General features: G+C 38.1%; 1 long non-coding RNA gene across 1 annotated transcript in view; it reads right to left on the bottom strand.

Annotated features, from left to right (window-relative positions):
* Positions 1–314: 314 nt before the first annotated feature.
* The window catches only part of LOC140713294 (uncharacterized), an 81985-nt gene continuing 62901 nt past the window's right edge, over positions 315–19398 (bottom strand). Inside the window, exon 3 of the long non-coding RNA XR_012095217.1 lies at positions 315–584. This is a non-coding gene — a long non-coding RNA (uncharacterized lncRNA). The remainder of the gene's footprint in view (positions 585–19398) is intronic.

The following is a 19398-nucleotide window of genomic DNA, read 5'->3' as shown; positions in this document are numbered from 1 at the left end:
CTGGATGAACCAGACAGCTATCAACCATACTAGCAAGAAAATGTACGAATTTTCAGTTTTATTAAATTGCTATTCACTGGAAGAAATATTCATTTTTCAACCCACACACACTCTTCACATTCCCAAGCACATCATTTTATTTTATGTTTTTAATGGTTTTTTGAAATTAGCCAGGCATGGTGGCACCCATTTGTAGTCCTAGCTACTTGGGGGGCTGAGGCAGGAGGACTGCTTGAGCCCCAGGAGTTCAAAGTTGCAGGCAGCTATGATTGTGCCACTGTACTCCAGCCTGGGTGACAGAATGAGACCCTGTCTCTTAAATAATAAATAAATAAATAGCTTTTTGTTTCAATCACTATAAAAGTAACAGGAAATTAAATAGACCTCTGGTTTTCCCAGCTCAGTTGCCTTACCTTAGGTGATGGGTTAATCTGTCTGTGGTCCCACCATTGCCTGTTTACTCCTGGGCACGTGGTATGCTAATAGGACAAGCTGGTACACAGTGGCTTCTGCGGTTTGGAGGAGAGGCTCTACTTCTCACAAATCCATCCAGGAGGCTAATCTTGACTTTCCATGGATGATGGCTGGGAAGAGAGAAGAAATAGAGCAGAGAGACGTTTAGACCCCAGTCTGTCGCTGTCTTTCACCAAAACTTGATTGGGAATTTCCTTTATCTGTGCTTTCAACAAGCAAACTTTTAAGTACTCAGTACCTGTCTCAGCACACAAAACTTTTAATGATCTGTACTCATTAGGAGAAACCCCAGCCCTCATAGGATACGTAAACATTGTTACAAAATAGAGTCCAAAGTGCTAAAAGGTACTGAATAAGAGTGTCAAAATACGAATACACAAAAAGATAGCAGGAAAAACAGTGAACAACTACCTGGAATAATAAATTATTATACTGAGTGCTTTACTGTGTTAGCTCACTTAATTACCATAACAATATTATTACAAATACACTATTATTACCCCCATTTTACATAGGAAGAAGGTGAGGCTCAGACTTTAAGACAGCTTTTACCATGCACTTAAGGGAAGACAAGAGTATAGGCTGTTGAGTCTATGCAGTCTAAGGATGGACCTGAGAAAGGATCCAGCAATACCTCACTTCACACAATCATCGAAATCTCCTGTAAGCAAAAAGGGGCCAGAACAAATCTAGCAAATTCCAAGATTAGTTTTCGGCTTCTGCTCTTTCATCACAGGTCCTCATACGACACAGATTGACTGTAGTCTGACGAATCCCAGACTTTAGAGAGAGCCCTTTGAGAATAAATTCCTGCTTCCTGCTTCCTTCTTCTCCCTCTTGATGTCCCCTGCTTTAGTCCAGGAAATCTTTACCTTTTGCCTGAATTATTGCAATAGCCTCCTCACAGGCCTGAGTGACTCCATTCCACTGTTTTGTTTCAATTTATTAAAATTTTATTGAGGTATAATTTACGTATAACAAAAATATAATAAAACATACAGAATTTAAGTGTTTAGTCTGATGAGTTTTGACAGTTGTATAATATATATCCATGTAATTAAAATCAACACAAGATATAAAATATTTCCACCAGCCCAGAGACCTTCTGTTTTGTCTTTCCAGTCAACTCCCTCTATTTCTCAGAGGCCTAATTTCTTTTTTGGACAGAGTTTTACTCTCATTGCCCATAGGCCTGGAGTACAATGGCACAATCTCGGCTCACTGTAACCTCCACCTCCCAGATTCAGGTGATTCTCCTGCCTCAGCCTTCCAAGTAGCTGGGATTACAGGCGCCTGCCACATCACCTGGCTATTTTTTTTTTTTTTTTTTTTTTTTTTTTTTTTTTTTTTTTTTTTGCATTTTTGGTAGAGAAGGGGTTTCCCCATGTTGGCCAGTCTGGTCTCGAACTCCTGAACTCAGGTGATCCACCCGCCTCAGCCTCCCAAATGTTGGGATTACAGGCATGAGCCACCGCACCCGGCCCAGAGGCATAATTTTTATCACCGTAGATTTGTTTTGCTTGTTTGGAGATTTCATGTAAATGTATCCTACAGTTGTGTACCCTTTTGTGTCTAATTTACTTCATATAACATAGTATTTTTGTGATTCATACATGGTTGTTGTGTGTAACAGTAGTTTGCTCCCTTTTATGGGCTGGGTATTATTTCACCATGTTAAAGGCCACAATGCTTCCAGTTTGAAGCTTTTATGATTAAGGCTGCTTAAAGATTTTTGACAAGTCTTTTGTGGACATATATTTTTATTTCTCTTTATTAAATATTTAAAAAAAGAAAAATAGAATGCTGCTTCACATAGTAAATGTGTGTTTAGGATTATGAGAAATTGCCTGATTAACTAAGTGGTAGAATCACTTTATCCTCCCATCAGCTATGAATGAGAGTTCCAAGGATGCCACATTCTTATCAATATTTAATATTTTTTTTTTGAGGCTAGTTATTCTAGTAGATGAAAATAACTCCTTGTGGTTTTCATTTCCATTTGTACTTATTTATATGCCTATTGGCCATTTGTGGGTCTTCTTTTTCTAAATGTCTATTCTTTTTTTTATTGGGTTGTTTGTCTTTTAATTATTTGTAGGAGTTCTTTGTATAATTTATATACAAGTTCTGTGTCAAATATATTTATTGCAAGTATTTTCTCCCAGTTTAGTTGCTTGCTTATTTATTTTGTTCTTTGAATCTTCTGATTAACAGAAAATTTTCATTTTGATGGAGTACAATTTATTTTTTCTTTTATGTTTCAGGCTTTTTGTGTTTTTTAAAAAATTGTTAGTTACCTACCCACGTAATCCTAAGGTTGCCCAGTTATCCTTCTGTGTCTTAATTAGAAAGTTGAACAGTTTTAAATTTCGCTATAAAATGACAATTTATCTTGAATTATTTTTTGTTATCCTATGGTATGAGGCAAGGATTGAAATTCAGGGGATTTTTATGTGACTAGTCAGTTTTTCTAGGATCATTTACAAAAATACTTTAATTTCCTTCTTTTAATTAAATTGGCACCTTTGTAAAAAAATATCAGCTGATTATGGATGTGTGGGTATACTTCTGTTTTATTTGATATAGTTTTGGTACTTATGCTGATACCATACCATCTCTTGATTACTCTGTAGCTTCACAGTACAATTAGATGGAATAAGTCTTCTAACTTCTTTTCCTTCTTTTTCTCTCTCTCCTTCCTCTCTTCCCTTCCTTCCTTCCTTCCCTTTTTTTTCTTTCTTTTTGAGTTGTTTTGGGACTTTTCTGATATCTCATGGTTACTGATACTAATTTATTAGTGTTGTGGCCAGAAACATATTCTGTATTATTTCAGTTCCTTGAAATGTATTGTGATTTGTTTTGGGACCCTGCGTATGATGAATGTTTTATATCAACTTTAGAACAGAATACCTATTTAAATGTTGGATGTGGTGTTTTATAATTGTCAATTATGGTCACATTGGTTGACAATATTGTTCAAATCCCCTATATCCTTACTGATTTTTATTTCAACTTGTTCTATCAATCTCTGAGAGAAGGTCTTAAAATTTTCCAGCTGTAATTAGTTCTGTCAATTCTTGTTTCGTGTATTAACCATTTATCCATAAAGAGAAAATGAAGTTTCTCTATCTCTAGTTACTCTCCTGTTCTTGAGACCCATTTTTTAACTAACAGTATAGTTTCACCAGCCTTCTTATGTTTATCATTTGCATGTTATATCTTTTCCATTCTAATTCTTTCAATCTGTGTCTTAATATTTAAAGTTTGTTTAAATGGTTCATTTAAATGAATGGTTCGTTCTTTTGTGTCTCACACAAAGATCAGTTTTTAACAGTTTTTTGAAAAGTTTTGCCTCTGTATTCCTTCTTGCAGATTCAGGTGTTTATGAAGTATCATTTCACTTCAGCATGAAGAATTTCCTTCAGTTTTCTACAGCACAGGTCTGCAGGAAACCCGTTAGCATTTGTCTATTTGTAAAGGCCATTATGTTGCTTCATTTTGAAGGATAATTTGCTAATATGTCATATCCTATGGTATAATATTATATGATTGTGAATACACATTTTTTCCTGTCAGTATTTTAAAGATATTCCATTGTGTTCTGGCCTGCATTGCTTCTGATGAGAAGCCAACACTTATTCCTGCTTTTGGTCTCACATATGCAGTGTGTCCCTCCACAGTGTGTTTGCATGTGCGGCAGGAGGCAGGAATAAGGCTAAACCAATCTAAACTGTAGTTGATCTGCCTGGGTTTTATTGCAGATCTGGTTAGATGGTTTTGACTGGCTTCAAGTGATTTGAGCACAGGATTAGGGCTTTTAGCTCAATGTGGCTTAGAATCTGAGCATGGTCAGACTCTGAAGGACCCTTTAAGCTTTACAGCCCAGTGTGCAGATTTCTAAACCAGGGTGGTCTCTTCCTATTTTATAGCCTAGTGGCCAACCCTCTAAGTCACTGAGTTCCCTTTGAATTCTGGGCTCCTGTTCTGGGGTTTTGGGCCTCAGTATATCACTTCTCCCCTGATTCCCTTCCCCCAGCCTTCAGTGGACCTCTGAAGCACTTTCTACAAAGGTCTGCTGAAGTGAAAAAGGATGCCTCTCAGGTCTCCTGCCCCACCCACAGTTTTCTGCAAGTCTCTGTTTTGTACTCAGCCAAACCTCTGTGTGATCTGGATGAATCTCACTGCTCTCCTACTTGAACCCCAGCCTTCTATAAGCTGCTTCTGTGCACATGTGGAATGAAGGTTGGGCCTCAGAGTGATCTTCTTTAGCTTTTCTGACATCCCCTTACCCTTCAGCCTGCTATGTCTCTGCTTCCCATGAATACTCAAAGGTAAAGCTTAATGGGTAGGTAGACACATTCTGTGACTGGGGGTCCTCAGTATTATGATCCTTATGCCAGGCCACATGTAGCCATTAAGAATCCATTACTTAAGTCTCCTCCATCAATATTCCTTACATCCCCAGAAGTTATCTTTTAACTCGTTCTATCTAGTTCACTTGTTCTATCTATTTCAACTTGTTCTGTCAATATCTGAGAGAAGGTCTTAAAAGTCTCCAACAACAATTATGTCAATTTTTATTTCATGTCAATTGTTGTTCATGTATTCATAAAGAGAAATTTTAAAATTTTCTAAATTTTCTTTTCCATATCTTTTCCATCAACATGGAAAGAAAAAACTAAAATTGTGTGACGATCATACCATGGAACACTACACAGCACTGAAACCACATAACTAGAGTTGCAGCTGTTTCTAATTGGCCATCTTGGCCCAGGAAGGGGTCCAAGATAGCCAATTAAAAGAGCTGCAGTCTGTGGCACTCATGGAGAGGAATGAAAGGGGCGAGTGAATGCAGCACCTTCACTGAAATATCTAGGTACTTGCATTGGGATGATGAGAGAAATAACTCGAACTACAGAAAATGAAGAAAAGCTGGGTGGGGTGATGGCCTACCCAGGAGCAACAGGGAGCTAAGGGAACCCATACCCCCAGACAAGGGAAGTGGTGAGTGAATGTGCGACCCCTGGGAAACCATGCTTCTCCCACAGGATCTTTGCAACTCATAGATCAGGAGATCCCCTTGTGAGCCCACACTACCAGAGCCTTGGGTCTGACACACAGAGCTGTGGTGTGGAGTGTCAGCAGAGCAGCTGTACAGACTGCTTCTTTAAGCAGCTCCCTGATCCCATTCCTCCTGACTGGGTGAAACCCTGCAACCAGGGATTCCAGCCACCTTATACAGGTTCATTCAAGCTGGCAATAGGTCAGTAATTCCCTGGGATGGAGATTCCAGAGGAAAGGGCAGGCTGTCATCTTTGTTACTTTTCAGCCTTCAATGGTGATACCTCCAGGTACAGGAAAAGCCAAGATGACTAGGGTCTGGAGTGGACCCCCAGCAAACCACAGCTGCCCTATGGAAGAGTGGCCAGACTGTTAAAAGAGAAACAAACAACAAAAACACAAAAACCCCATCCTAAGGCCAGCAACCTCAAAGATTAAAGGCAGATAAGTTCACAAAGATGAGAAAGAATCAGCCAAAAACACTGAAAATTCAAAAAGCCAGAGTGCCCCTTTTCCTCCAAATGATTGCAACAACACCTCTCCAGCAAGAGTACAGAACTGGGCTCAGGCTGAGATGGCTGAAATGACAGAAGCAGGCTTCAGAATGCAGATAAAAATGAACTTCACTGTATTAGGGTTCTCTAGGGGGACAGAACTAATAGGAAAGATGTAAATATAAGGGGGAGTATATTAAGGAGTATTGACTCACACAATCAAAAGGTTAGAATCCATGGTAGGCCATATGCAAGCTGATGAATAAGGAAGCCAGTCCAAGTCCCAAAACCTCAAAAGTAGCACGGCCTACAGTGAAACCTTCGGTCTGTGGCCGAAGATCCAAGAGTCCAGAAACTGAAGAACTTGGAGTCTGATGTTCAAGGGCAGGAAGCATCCAGCATGGGAGAAAGATGGAGGCCAGAACACTCAGCCAGTCTAGTCTTTCCACGTTCTTCTGCCTGCTTTTTATTCTGGCCATGCTGGCAGCTGATTAGATTGTGCCCACCCAAATTGAGGGTGGGTGTACCTTTCCCAGTCCACTGACTGAAATGTTAATCTTCTTTGGCATCACCCTGACAGACACACCCAGGAATGATATTTTGCATCCTTCAATCAAATCAAGTTGACACTCAATATTAACCATCATATACACTGAGCTAAACAAGCATAAACAAGCATGTTGTAACCCAATGCAAGGAAGCTAAAAATCATGACAAAACAATGCAGGAGCTGACAGCAAAAATAGCCAATATAGAAAGGAATATAACTGTCTTGATAGAGCTGAAAAACACACTACAAGAACTTCACAATGCAATCGCAGGTATTAATAGCAGAATAGACCAAATGGAGGAAAGAATCTCAGAGCTTAAAGACTCTTTTTGAAATAAGACAATCGGATAAGAATAGAGGCAAAAAAAGAATGAAAATGAATGAACAAAACCTCCAAGAAATATGGGATTATATAAAGAGACTGAATCTACAACTGATTGGGGTAACTGAAAGAGAGGGAGAATAGAACCAATGTGGAAAACATACTTCAGGATATCATCCAGGAAAATTTCCCCAACCTAGTAAGACAGGCCAACATTAAAATTTAGGAAATGCAGAACCCAGTAAGATACTTCATGAGAAGATCATCCCCAAAATACATAATCATCAGATCCTACAAAGTCAAAATGAGATAAAAAATGTTAAGGGCAGCCAGAGAGAAAGGTCAGGTCACCTACAAAGGGAAGCCCATCAGACTAGCAGCAGACCCCTTAGCAGAAATTGTACAAGCCAGAAGAGACTCGAGGCCAATATTCATCATTCTTAAAAAAAAATTTCAACACAGAATTTCATATCCAGAAAAACTAAGCTTCATAAGCAAAGAAGAAATAAGATCTTTTTCGGACAAGCAAATGCTGAGGGAATTTTTTACCATCAGACCTGCCTTAAAAGAGCTCTTGATGGAAGCACTAAATGTGGAAAGGAATAACCATTACCAGCAGCTACAAAAATACACTGAAGTACACATAGCAGAGACATTATGAAGCAACCATATAAACAAGTCTGCAAAATGAACAGCTAGCATCATGATGAAAGGATCAAATCCACACATCATAATACTAACCTTAAATGTAAATAAGCGAAATGCCCCCAATTAAAAGACACAGAATATCAAGCTGGATAAACAACCAAGACCCATTGGCATGCTGTCTTAAGAGACTCATCTCACATGCAAAGACACAGATGGGCTCAAAATAAAGGCATGGAGGAACATTTACCAAGCAAACGGAAAATAGCAAAAAGCACGGGTTGCAATCCTAGATCAAAAAAGACCAAAAAAGACAAAGAAGGGCATTACATAATGGTAAAGGTTCAATTCAAGAAGAGTTAACTATCCTAAATATATATGCACCCAATACAGCAGCACCCAGATTCATAAAGCAAATTGTTGGAGATTTTCAAAGAGACTTAGACAACCACACAATAATAGTGGGAGAATTTAACAATATTAGACAGATTATCAAGACAGAAAATTAACAAAGATCTTCAAGACCAGAACTCAGCTCTGGATCAAGTGGGCCTAATAGATATCTACATAACTTTCCACACCACATCCCCCTGCCAAAACAACAACAACAACAACAACAACAACAAAAACCCAGAATATACAATCTTCTCATCGCCACATCGCTTTTACTCTAAAATTGATCACATATTTGGAAGTAAAACACTCCTCAGCAAATGCAAAAGAACTGAATTCATAACAGTCTCTCAGACCACACTGCAAGCAAATTAGAATTCAAGATTAAGAAATTTACTCAAAACCATACAACTACATGGAAATTGAACAATCTGCTCCTGAAAGATTTTTGGGTAAATAATGAAAATAAGGCAGCAATCAAGAGGTTCTTTGAACCTAATGAGAACAAAATACAATGTACCAGAATCTCTGGGATGCAGCTAAAACAGTGTTTGGAGGCAAATTTATAGCACTAAATGCCTATATCAAAAAGCTAAAAAGATATCAAGTTAATGACCTAAGAAAACAACTGAAAGAACTAGACAACCAAGAGCAAACAAACCCCAAAGCTAGCATAAGACAAGAAATAACCAATATCAGAGCTGAACTGAAGGAGATAGGGACACAAACAAAACCATTCAAAAGTCAGTGAACACAGGAGCTGGTTTATTGAAAAAATTAATAAGATAGATAGATTTCTAGCTACACAAATAAAGAAGAAGAGAAAATGTTCAAATAAACACAACCAGAAATGATAAGGGGGATATTACCACTGACCCCAAAGAAATGCAAACAACCATCAGGGAATACTGTAAACACCTCTATGCACATAAGCAAATATATATATATATAATGGATAAATTTCTGGACACATACAACCTCCCAATATTGGACCAGGAAGAAATTGAATCCCTGAATAGACCAATAACAAGTTCTGAAATTGATGCAGTAATAAATAGCCTACCAACCAAAAAAAAAACCACACACACAAAAATAAATGCCAAAGACCATACAGATTCACAGTTGAATTCTACCAGAGGTACAAAGAAGAACTGGTACCATTTCTACTAAAACCATTCCAAAAAAATGAAAAGAAGGGACTCTTCTCTACCTCATTCTATGAGGCCAGCATCATGCTGATAACAAAACTGGGCAGAGATACAATAACAACAAAAAGAAAACTTCACGCCAATATCTTTGATGAACATTGATGCAAAAATTCTCAACAAAATACTGGCAAACAAAATCCAGCAGCATATCAAAAAGGTTATGACCACAATCAAATAGGCTTCATCCCTGGGATGCAAGGCTGGTTCAACATAAACAAATCAATAAATGTGATTCATCACATAAACAGAACTAGAGATAAAAAACACATGATTATCTCAATAGATGCAGAAAAGGCCTTTGTTAAAATTCAACCTCCCTTTATGTTAAAAGCTCTCAATAAACTAGATATTATAAACATTCCTCAAAATAATAAGAGCCATATATGACAAACCCACAGCCAATATCATACTGAAGGAGCAAAAGTTGGAAGCATTCCCCTTGAAAACCAGCAGAAGACAAGGTTGCCCTTTCTCACCACTCCTATTCAACACAGTATTGGAAGTTCTGGCCAGGACATTCAGACAAGAGAAAGAAATAAAGGGTATTCAAACAGGAGGAGGGAAAGTCAAACTACCTTTGTTTGCATATGACATGATCCTATGTATAGAAAACCCCACTGTCTTAGCCCAAAAGCTTCTTAAACTGATTAGCAAGTTCAGCCATGTCTCACGATACAAAATCAATGTGCAAAAATCACTAGCATTCCTATACACAAACAATAGGCAAGCCCAGGGCCAAATCACAAATGAATTCTCATTCATAATTGCCACAAAGAGAATAAAATACTTAGGAATACAGCTAACAAGGGAAGTGAAGGACCTCTTCACAAAGAACTGCAAACCACTGCTCAAAGAAATCAGAGATGACTTAGGGCCAGGCATGGTGGCTCATGCCTGTAATCCCAGCACTTTGGGAGGCTGAGGTGGGTGGATCACGAGGTCAGGAGTTCGAGACCAGCTTGACCGACATAGTGAAACCCTGTCTCTACTAAAAATACAAAAAAAAAAAAAAAAAAGGTTAGCTGGGCATGGTGGCAGGCACCTGTAATTCCAGCCACTTGGGAGGTTGAGGCAGGAGAATTGCTTGAACCTGGGAGGCAGAGTTGCAGTGAGCCAAGATCATGTCATTGCACTCCAACCCAGTGACAGTGCAAGACTCCATCTCAAAAAAAAAAAAAAAAAAAAAAAAAAAAAAAAAAAAAAACAAGAAGAAGTAGTCAGAGACGGCACAAACAAATGGAAAAACAGTCCATGCTCATGGATAGGAAGAATCAATTATCATTAAAATGGCCACACTGCCCAGAACAATTTAACAATTTTATGCTATTCCCATTAAACTGCCATTGACATTCTTCACAGAGAATTAGAAAAAACTATTTTAAAATTCACATGGAACCAAAAAAGAGCTTGAATAACCAAGGCAATCCTAAGCAAAAAAAACAAAGGTGGAGACATCCTGCTACCCAACTTCAAACTATACTACAGGGCTACAGTAACTAAAATGGCATGGTACTGGTACAAGAACAGACACATAGACCACTGAAAAAGAATAGAGAACCCAGAGATAAGATCATGCACCTACAACCATCTGATCTTTAACAAACCTGACAAAAACAAGCAATGGAGAAAGGATTCACTATTTAACAAACGTTGCTGGTAGAACTGGCTAGCCATAATTAGAAAATTGAAACTGGACTCCTTTCTTACACCATATACAAAAATCAACTCAAGATGGATTAAAGACTTACATGTAAAACCAAAAACTATAAAAAGCCTAGAAAAAAACTTGGGCAATATCAATCAGGACATAGTTACAGACAAAGATTTCATAACAAAGATGCCCAAAGCAATTGCAACAAAAGCAAAATTGACAAATGGGATCTAATTAAATTAAAGAGCTTTGGCACAGCAAAAGAAACCATCAAGAGAGTAAACAGACAACCTACAGAATGGGAGAAATTTTCCACAAACTATGCATCTAACGAAGGTCTAATATCCAGCATCTATAAGAAAATTAAATTTACAAAAAAAAAACATTAAAAAGTGGGCAAAGGAACATGAATAGACATTTCTCAAAAGAAGACATACATGTGGCCAAATAACATATATAAAAAAAAAGCTCAACATCACTGATGGTTAGAGAAATGAAAATCAAAACCACAATGAGATACCATCTCACACCAGTCAGAACAGCTATTAATTAAAAAGTCTGAAAACAACAGATGCTGGCAAGGTTGTGGAGAAAAAGGAACACTTTTAGACTGTTGGTGGGAGTTTAAACTAGTTTAATCATTGTGGAAGATGGTGTAGCAATTCCTCAAAGACCTAAAAACAGAACTACCATTTGACCCAGCAATCCCATTAATGAATATACACTCAAAGAAATAGAAATCATTCTATTATAAAGATACATGCATGTGTATGTTCATTGCAGGACTACTCACAATAGCAAAGGCATGAAATCAACCTAAATGCTCATCAATGGTAGACTGGATAAATAAAATGTGATACATATACACCATGGAATACTATGCAGCCATAAAATGAAATGAGATCATGTCCTTTGCAAGGACATGGTTCAACCTGCAGGCCATTATTCTTAGCAAACTAACATAGGAAAAGAAAATCAAATACCACATGTTCCCTGGCCCTGGCCCAGGGAACCATTTTTTCCTCCTAGGCCTCTGAACCTGTGATGGGAGGAGCTGCCTGAAGATCTCTGACATGCCCTGGAGATTCTCCCCATTGTCTTGGTAATTAACATTTGGCTCCTCATTATTTATGCAAATTTCTGCAGCCAGCTTGAATTTCTCACCAGAAAATGGGTTTTTCTTTACTATTGCATTGTCAAGCTGAACATTTTCCAAACTTTTATGCTCTGCTTCCTCTTGAATGCTTTGCCACGTAGAAATTTCTTCTGCCACATAACCCCAAATCATCTCTCTCAAGTTCAAAGTACCACAGATCTCTACAGCAAGGTAAAATGCCTCCAGTCTCTTTGCTAAAGCATAACAAGAGCCACCTTTGCTCCAGTTCCCAACAAGTTCCTCATCTTCATCTGAGAGCACCTGAGCCTGGACTTCATTATCCATATCACTATCAACATTTTGGTCAAAGCCATTCAACAAGTCTCTAGGAAGTTCCAAACTTTCCAATATGTTTTTGTCTTCTGAGTCCTCCAAATATCTAGGAATTTCCAAATTTTCTCAAATTTTCTGTCTTCTTTTGAGTCCTCCAAACCATTCCAACCTCTGCCTGTTACCTAGTCCAAAGTTACTTCCATATTTCTGGGTATCTTTATAGCAGCACCCCACTACCTAGTACCAATTTACTGTATTAGTCTGTTCTTATACTGCTAATAAAGACATACCCAAGACTGGGTAATTTATAACGGAAAGAGGTTTAATTGACTTACACTTCAGCACAGCTGGGCAGGCCTCAGGAAACTTATGGAAGAAGGGGAAGAAAACATCCTTCTTCACATGGCGGCAAGCAAGAGAGTGTGTATGTGCAGGGGAACTATCCTTTATTAAACCATCAGATCTCAAGAACAGCATGGGAAAAACCCACCCCATGATTCAATTATCTCCCACTGGGTCCCTCCCATGACACACTGGCATTATGGGAGGTACAATTCAAGATGAGATTTGGGTGGAGACACAGCCAAATCATATCAGTTCCCTTGAAGATTCTTTGGAAAACCCACCTAGAGGTCTAGATATATACAGTTCTGGAATTTGCTTTTGATAAGCTTAATTTTTCCTTGCAGCATTAAGCACTATTTCTCCAGTTTCATCTCTTCTTTCTCCTACCTGGAGTACTTTATTGCCTAGGCAGAATAGTCTACTTCAGTTTTAGTTGTGCCAAGTTCTCTCAGCTCTTGGATGTTTTACACCCTGTTTTCTCTTTCTGTAAAGATTTCCACCCCCTCCACCTAAAGAATCTTTAGTTTCCTTCAACGTTTTTTCATCTTGTTGGGAAGCCTGTTCTTTCACACTACACCCTGTAGGCTGGGTTGGGTACACCTCCTGCAGGATCCACAGCTTCCTGTCCTTACAGAGCGCTAATCATCCAGAATTGTGATGCTCTTCACTTGCCTCCTTTGATACACCTTAGACAATTCCTTGGAAGCAGGGAACCCAAGACGTTCATTTCTAACCCTTAAGCATGTGAAGCACAGTAAGTTCTCCATAAATGTTTGGTAAATCAATGAGTGAATGTGTATGAACTCCAAAGCACACCGATAAATATCATGGCACCAGGTCTTTTAAAGGCTCATTTCCCTTGAGCAATTAGAAGTAAGACAAACAACCCAAAGGCCTCCACTCAGAAGAACAATAGCATGCCAAGCTCTCTGGCACAGTATGGTCAGCAAAGAGTGTGACTTCATGAGATTGGTGAAGATGGCTGTGGCCACCCAGTGGTCACTCTTCAAGTTCTCAACAGAGCCTCAACAAGTCTAAAAGGAAATACTATGCATTCACATTGCTCTCCTTTCACCATTGACTCATTCATTCAACAGATATTTACTAGGTGCCCTGGCACTTTTCTAGTATGGAGATTGAACATCAGTGAACAACAAAAAGAATGCCCCTGTTCTCATTAAGCTTGCTCTCTAGTGGCAGAAATAGACAACAAGGCACAAGATAAATGTTAGATGATAACAGGGCTATGAAGCACAAAAAAGCACAATGAGGGACTTAGGGTGGGGTGCCAGTCCAATGGATGGTGGTCAGGGAAAGCTGCTCTAATTGGGTGACACTTGAGCAGAGAGCTGAAAGAAGTGTGGGGGGTGAGTCACGTGGACCTGCTGGGGCAGAGACCACAGGGCAGAGGGAAGGATGGCCAAAGTCTGAGCAGGAGAATAAGAGCAGGGAGCCTGTGCAGTTAGAAAGTGAGGATAGGGACTGGGGAGAGAGGCCAAAAAGAGGTCAAAATCTAGTCAGACTGAGATCAGGAGGCCCTCAAAGATTATGGTAGGACTTTAGATTTGCTCTCAGTTCATTCAATTCTGTAACTCTACTTCATAGTGATCATGCAAATTTGGACCATCCTGTGTCCAGACATTGTTTACTTACCTTGCAATCCTTAGATTTTTCACAATTTCTTAATCTCAGAAGTACTGATATCAGCCAACTAGAGGGAAACATGTAATTTTCCCTGGTATTCTTCTGGAGAAACTCTCAGCCAAGAATTCACAGATGAATTCTTCAAATACCTCTGAATTGCATCCATGATGTGACTCATTATCACACAGATTTAGATGCAGGTGGCCAAATCACAGCCTTCAAAACTTATTTCCATGAACTATAAATCAGGTATCAGTGGGGCTGTTCTAGCTGTTCCAGAATTATAGGAGTTGCCTAGAAAAATCTTGCTATATATTTTACAGCTGTACATTATCATTGCCCAAAAGAGACTAACATTCAGATTTTGCATTTATATTTCAGCAATTCTGTATTTAAATATCAATCCTGCTAAGGTCCAGTTGTTGTTTCACTATGTTGTCGTGAGACCTGAAGGAGAAAAAATAGCTTTTCAAATTATACTATGCAGCCATAAAAAGGAATGAATTAACAGCATTTGCAGTGACCTGTATGAGATTGGAGACTATTATTCTAAGTAAAGTAACTCAGGAATGGAAAACCAAACACCATATGTTCACACTGATATGTGGAAGCTAAGCTATGAGGATGCAAAGGCATGAGAATGATACAATGGATTTGGGGAACTTGCGGGGAAGAACTGGAGGGGGGCAAGGGATAAAAGACTATAGATATGGTGCAGTGTATACTGCTTGGGTGATGGGTGCACCAAAATCTCACAAATCACCACTAAAGAACTTACTCATGTAACCAAATACCACTTGTACCCCCAAAAACTTATGGAAAAATAAAAAATATATAATAAAATAAATGAAGAAGAAATCATTAGTGGATAATTAGTGGATACATGTTTAAAAAATTATAATGTGGGTCTTCCTCTAGAAGCAGAATACCTGGGTTCAAACCCAGCCTCATAGATTTATTATTTTCTGTTCTCAGGGAAGTTTCATAACCTTTCTTCTTCAGTTACATCATCTGCAAAATGGGAATACTAATAGCACACACCACATAGGGAGATAGGGAGAGTTAAATGTGCCAGGCATAGTTAGGCGCTATATATATATATAGGTTTATATAATGTGTGATTGTGTTTGAATCCTAAAAATATTGTTATTTATAAAAATTAAAAGCAATCTAGTCATTTATTTTCGAGTTGAAATTAATTCCATTTTAAACATTTGATAACTTCCAATTTTCAAACTCCAAAGCCAATGTAATCATCAACCTCCCTGGGAAATTGTTTATCTATAAATGAATAGTTTGGAATGAATGATATCTAAGTATTCTTAATGAAACAATTGTATAATTCTAGTGATCCATCAAAGCAGTCTCTATCCAGTTTCTATGATTTCAGTGAGGTGGGAGAGAACTGAGACTGTTCCTATGTATCTCCATCCCCATGTACCTCTGAGGGGGAGAAGGAGGAACAAAAGAGAAGGGGTGAATTGTGCAGTCACGTGAGATCCAGCACAGTTGGAAAATGGGGCAGTTATAAACTCTGGGATCCCACGGTTACCTTATTCCTGTAGCTTTTCAAACCAATAGAAGGTTCAAAAGCATACCCTGCTACAAACAAACAGTTTGAAAAATAATTTTAATCTGTTTGATAGTTCTTCCTTATATAGTGACCTCAGTAGAAGTTTGGAAAAATAGACAATCATCTTTGCCTTTCTCCTAAGACTTTTTTAACCTTTACAGGTGACATCCTGGGTACTTCTCAAAGGCTAGGGACTGCTAGCCCTTACCTTATTCACAGAGTCCCAGAACTGATGCAAACTCAGAGTTCACTTTGAAATCTATCAACATCAACTGATCCCTTCAATAGTTCAGAAAATAATAAATGGCCCCCAAAATATGAGCATTTCGCAGTATGTTTGGCCTTGGAATCTTGTTGAGGCACGCAACTTCCAAATGAGAATTTACAAATTCACCGAAAGCCTTTTGTTGATAACCAATTGTGTATTCAACACTGAAGAAAATATAGTTGCAGAGACTACAGAACAAGTAACAAATATATCTGCATATATCAGCTCAGTAAGTATTCACCAAGTTTCTACCCTATGTCACGTACCGGGAGGTACAACAGTCATTTTTATAGTTTGTTAGAGAAAGGGTATCTACAATTATCTTACTTTTTTGTTTACTTGTCTTTTGCTATCCTGTTCACTAAAATAAAACCACCATGAGATTAAGGGCCATGTTTAGTATTTATAACAGACATGGTGGACAAACTATAGTTCACAGGCCAAATCTAGCCTACCACCTGTTTTTGTAAACAAAGTTATATCAGGAAATAGCAAACTTATTTGTTTATAAATTTTCCATAGAGCTGTTTTCATACTACACAGCAGAGTTGAGTAATTGCAACAGAAAGCATGTTGACCACAAAGCCTAAAATATTTACTGTATGGCCCTTTGGAGAAAGCATTCTCTGAGATGATTTCTAGAAAAATACCTTATATACAGTAGTTACTTAATGACTTGGAGGGAGGGAGGGAGGGCGGGAGGGATGGATGGATGGATGGATGGATGGATGGATGGATGGATGGATGGATGGCAGATGGATGGGTGGGTGTATGGATGAATTGTTATATTTAATCTTCATAACAATTCAATTTCATGTAACTTTTAAGTGGTAGAGCTGAGATTTGAACTGAGTTCAGTCAAACCTGTGACCATTCTACTATGTCATATTTTCTTCCTAAAATAACTCTGATGGTTATTTTATATGGTTTATATGGTTAGTGCTCTATCACTTATAAGACATTATTCTATTCTTATTTGACCTTAGTGACAACTTTCTCAGAGAAGTATCGTCAGTGTCTTGCCATATTTAGATGAGGAAGCAGGCTCAAAAGGGCAGAGTACTTCATCCAGCATCACTCAGCTACTAGAAGAAAGTCTGAACTGGGCCCATGCATTAGAGACCTGTTTATTTTCACTTATCATCTGTGCTCCTGAGGGGTGTGAATTTATCTTATTTATCTTTATATCCTCAATGCCTAACATCATTTGTGACTCATGGTGAACACCCCATAAATAGTGCCTGAATGAATGTAATTCATTTTCCCACTTCACAGAAGATAACTAAATCATGCCAAATTAACTTGTACAAGACTGACCTAAGGTCAATCGGAAAATGAGGCTCATTGGTCAGACTCAGAGCCTGGCTGTGTTCTGGACCATTGTCTTAGTTCATTTTGCTGTTGCTATAGCAGAAGACCACAGATTGGGTGATTTATAAACAATAGAAGTGTATTTGGCTCATGGTTCTGAAGACTGGAAGACCGAAATCTAGGACCATAGCTTGTGAGGGCCTTCTTCCTGTGTCATCCCATGGTGGTAGTGCATCTTATACACACTGTGAGCAAAAGAGGAAGGGGGCCAAAGTCATCCTTTTATCAGGAACCCACTCCCATGATAACAGCATCAATCTATTCATGAAGGCAGACTCCTGATGACCTACTCACCTCTTAAAGGTTCCATCTTTCAACACTGTTGCCTTGGGGATTTTGTTTCCAGCACATGAAATGTAGCGGGCACACTCAAACCACAGCATTCACAGATTCCAACATGCAGGACACAGTCTATTATCCCTAACTCCAAACTTATTATATAAGAGAAAATGTATAACTAGAGATTATTTTCTAATTCAAAAAATACTCAAATCTTAAACAGATCTCTCTACTAATGTCAAGTGATTTTCCTTCAGTTACACATGCAACATCTACTTCTTTTGTAAAAATCTTGGACTAACAGATCTATATTTATTTAACATATGCCACGTCTTCCTCCAAGAAGCATGAGACACTCTTCAAACATTAAGCTTACAGTAAAGGACGAAATGTTTTATATAATGTACCTTTTTTGAAAACTACTATAGAGTTTGCAGGAAACATGATTAATTGCATAAAAATTGCTTCTATCTTTGGCTAACTAGCATCCGGCAATGAATCAACTCATCATAACTGGAGATAACATGTACTCTTAGTGTTCAAATTTCTTAAAGATGACACGATTGTAGTGGAAATATTCCAAATTCTGAAATATTTCCACAGCAATAAAAACAGTTAAGACACAACAGGCGAGTAGGGACAGCATTGTTCTGAACAGAAAGACAGACATGGGAAATGTGTGCTGACAGATGAACAGATACATGGGCCCTTCTTAAAGGGTCTGGGACATCTCCCAGAATGGCATGCCTTCTTCAGGAGTCAATGATTCAAATCCCTTCCTATTTCTGAGATGTTAGCAGTCAAATGCTCTTTGTTCTCAGTTTGAGATTTTAGGATAAAAGCTAAAGTGAGAGTAGCTGCTCTGGACATTAGCCAAGTGTCACTTAATGCATCTCTCTCCTCTTTTCATCTCCTCTCCCAATCCTCCTCCTCCTCCTTCCTTTCTCTCTTTTTAGAATTTTGCTAAATTTGTTTTTTTTTTTACTCAGAGCTGAAAAATTATATTATTAGCATACGATATTTAAGAACTCTTTTAAAATATTGTCAAAAAATAGGAAGAACAAATGGTCAAATATATGCCAATTTCTACCTATCCTTTATTATATTTCAATAATGTATTCTTACAGTGTCTGATCAACTTACACTCTGGGAACTGATTCCAAAATTCCATACTGCATTAATTTACAAAATTTACAGTGACCCCACTTTCCCTTTGGTGTATCTTCCCTTCTTTCTAGATTCCATTATCACTAGACTAAAAGAATCAGGCGTTTTGTAATAATAATGCCAATTCTCACCAACACAGTTAGTATAAGTAAACAAAAAGAAAGCATTTGCAAACAGATGTCAGGAGGCTGTTATTTGCCTAATATCTAGCTCAGAAGATAACTAGATTTTTTTGGTATACGAGGAAGTATAAAATTTGCAACTTTAAGAAAATATTCACATTGAAATAGCAAAACCTATATTCCAAAGATGCCAGATATAATAGCATTCAAGAGGAATGGATGATTTTAAATATTTCTTTCAGTGTTCTGATTCAAGAAAGTCTTAATAAGAAAAAAATGTGCTACTATATTAAATTATTCAAGTAAAATATGGGGGAAAAAAAGACAATTTTCCTCCCAATTGTATCATTCAGCTCATTCAGCCATGGGCTTTCTTAAAAATAACAGTAGACACTCTTGCAT

The sequence above is a fragment of the Chlorocebus sabaeus genome, chromosome 14 (genome assembly GCF_047675955.1).
Source record: "Chlorocebus sabaeus isolate Y175 chromosome 14, mChlSab1.0.hap1, whole genome shotgun sequence".
NCBI classification, from domain to species: Eukaryota; Metazoa; Chordata; class Mammalia; order Primates; family Cercopithecidae; genus Chlorocebus; species Chlorocebus sabaeus.
Note: the sequence above shows the minus strand (reverse complement) of the source record. Positions and strands in the feature narration are given on the sequence as shown.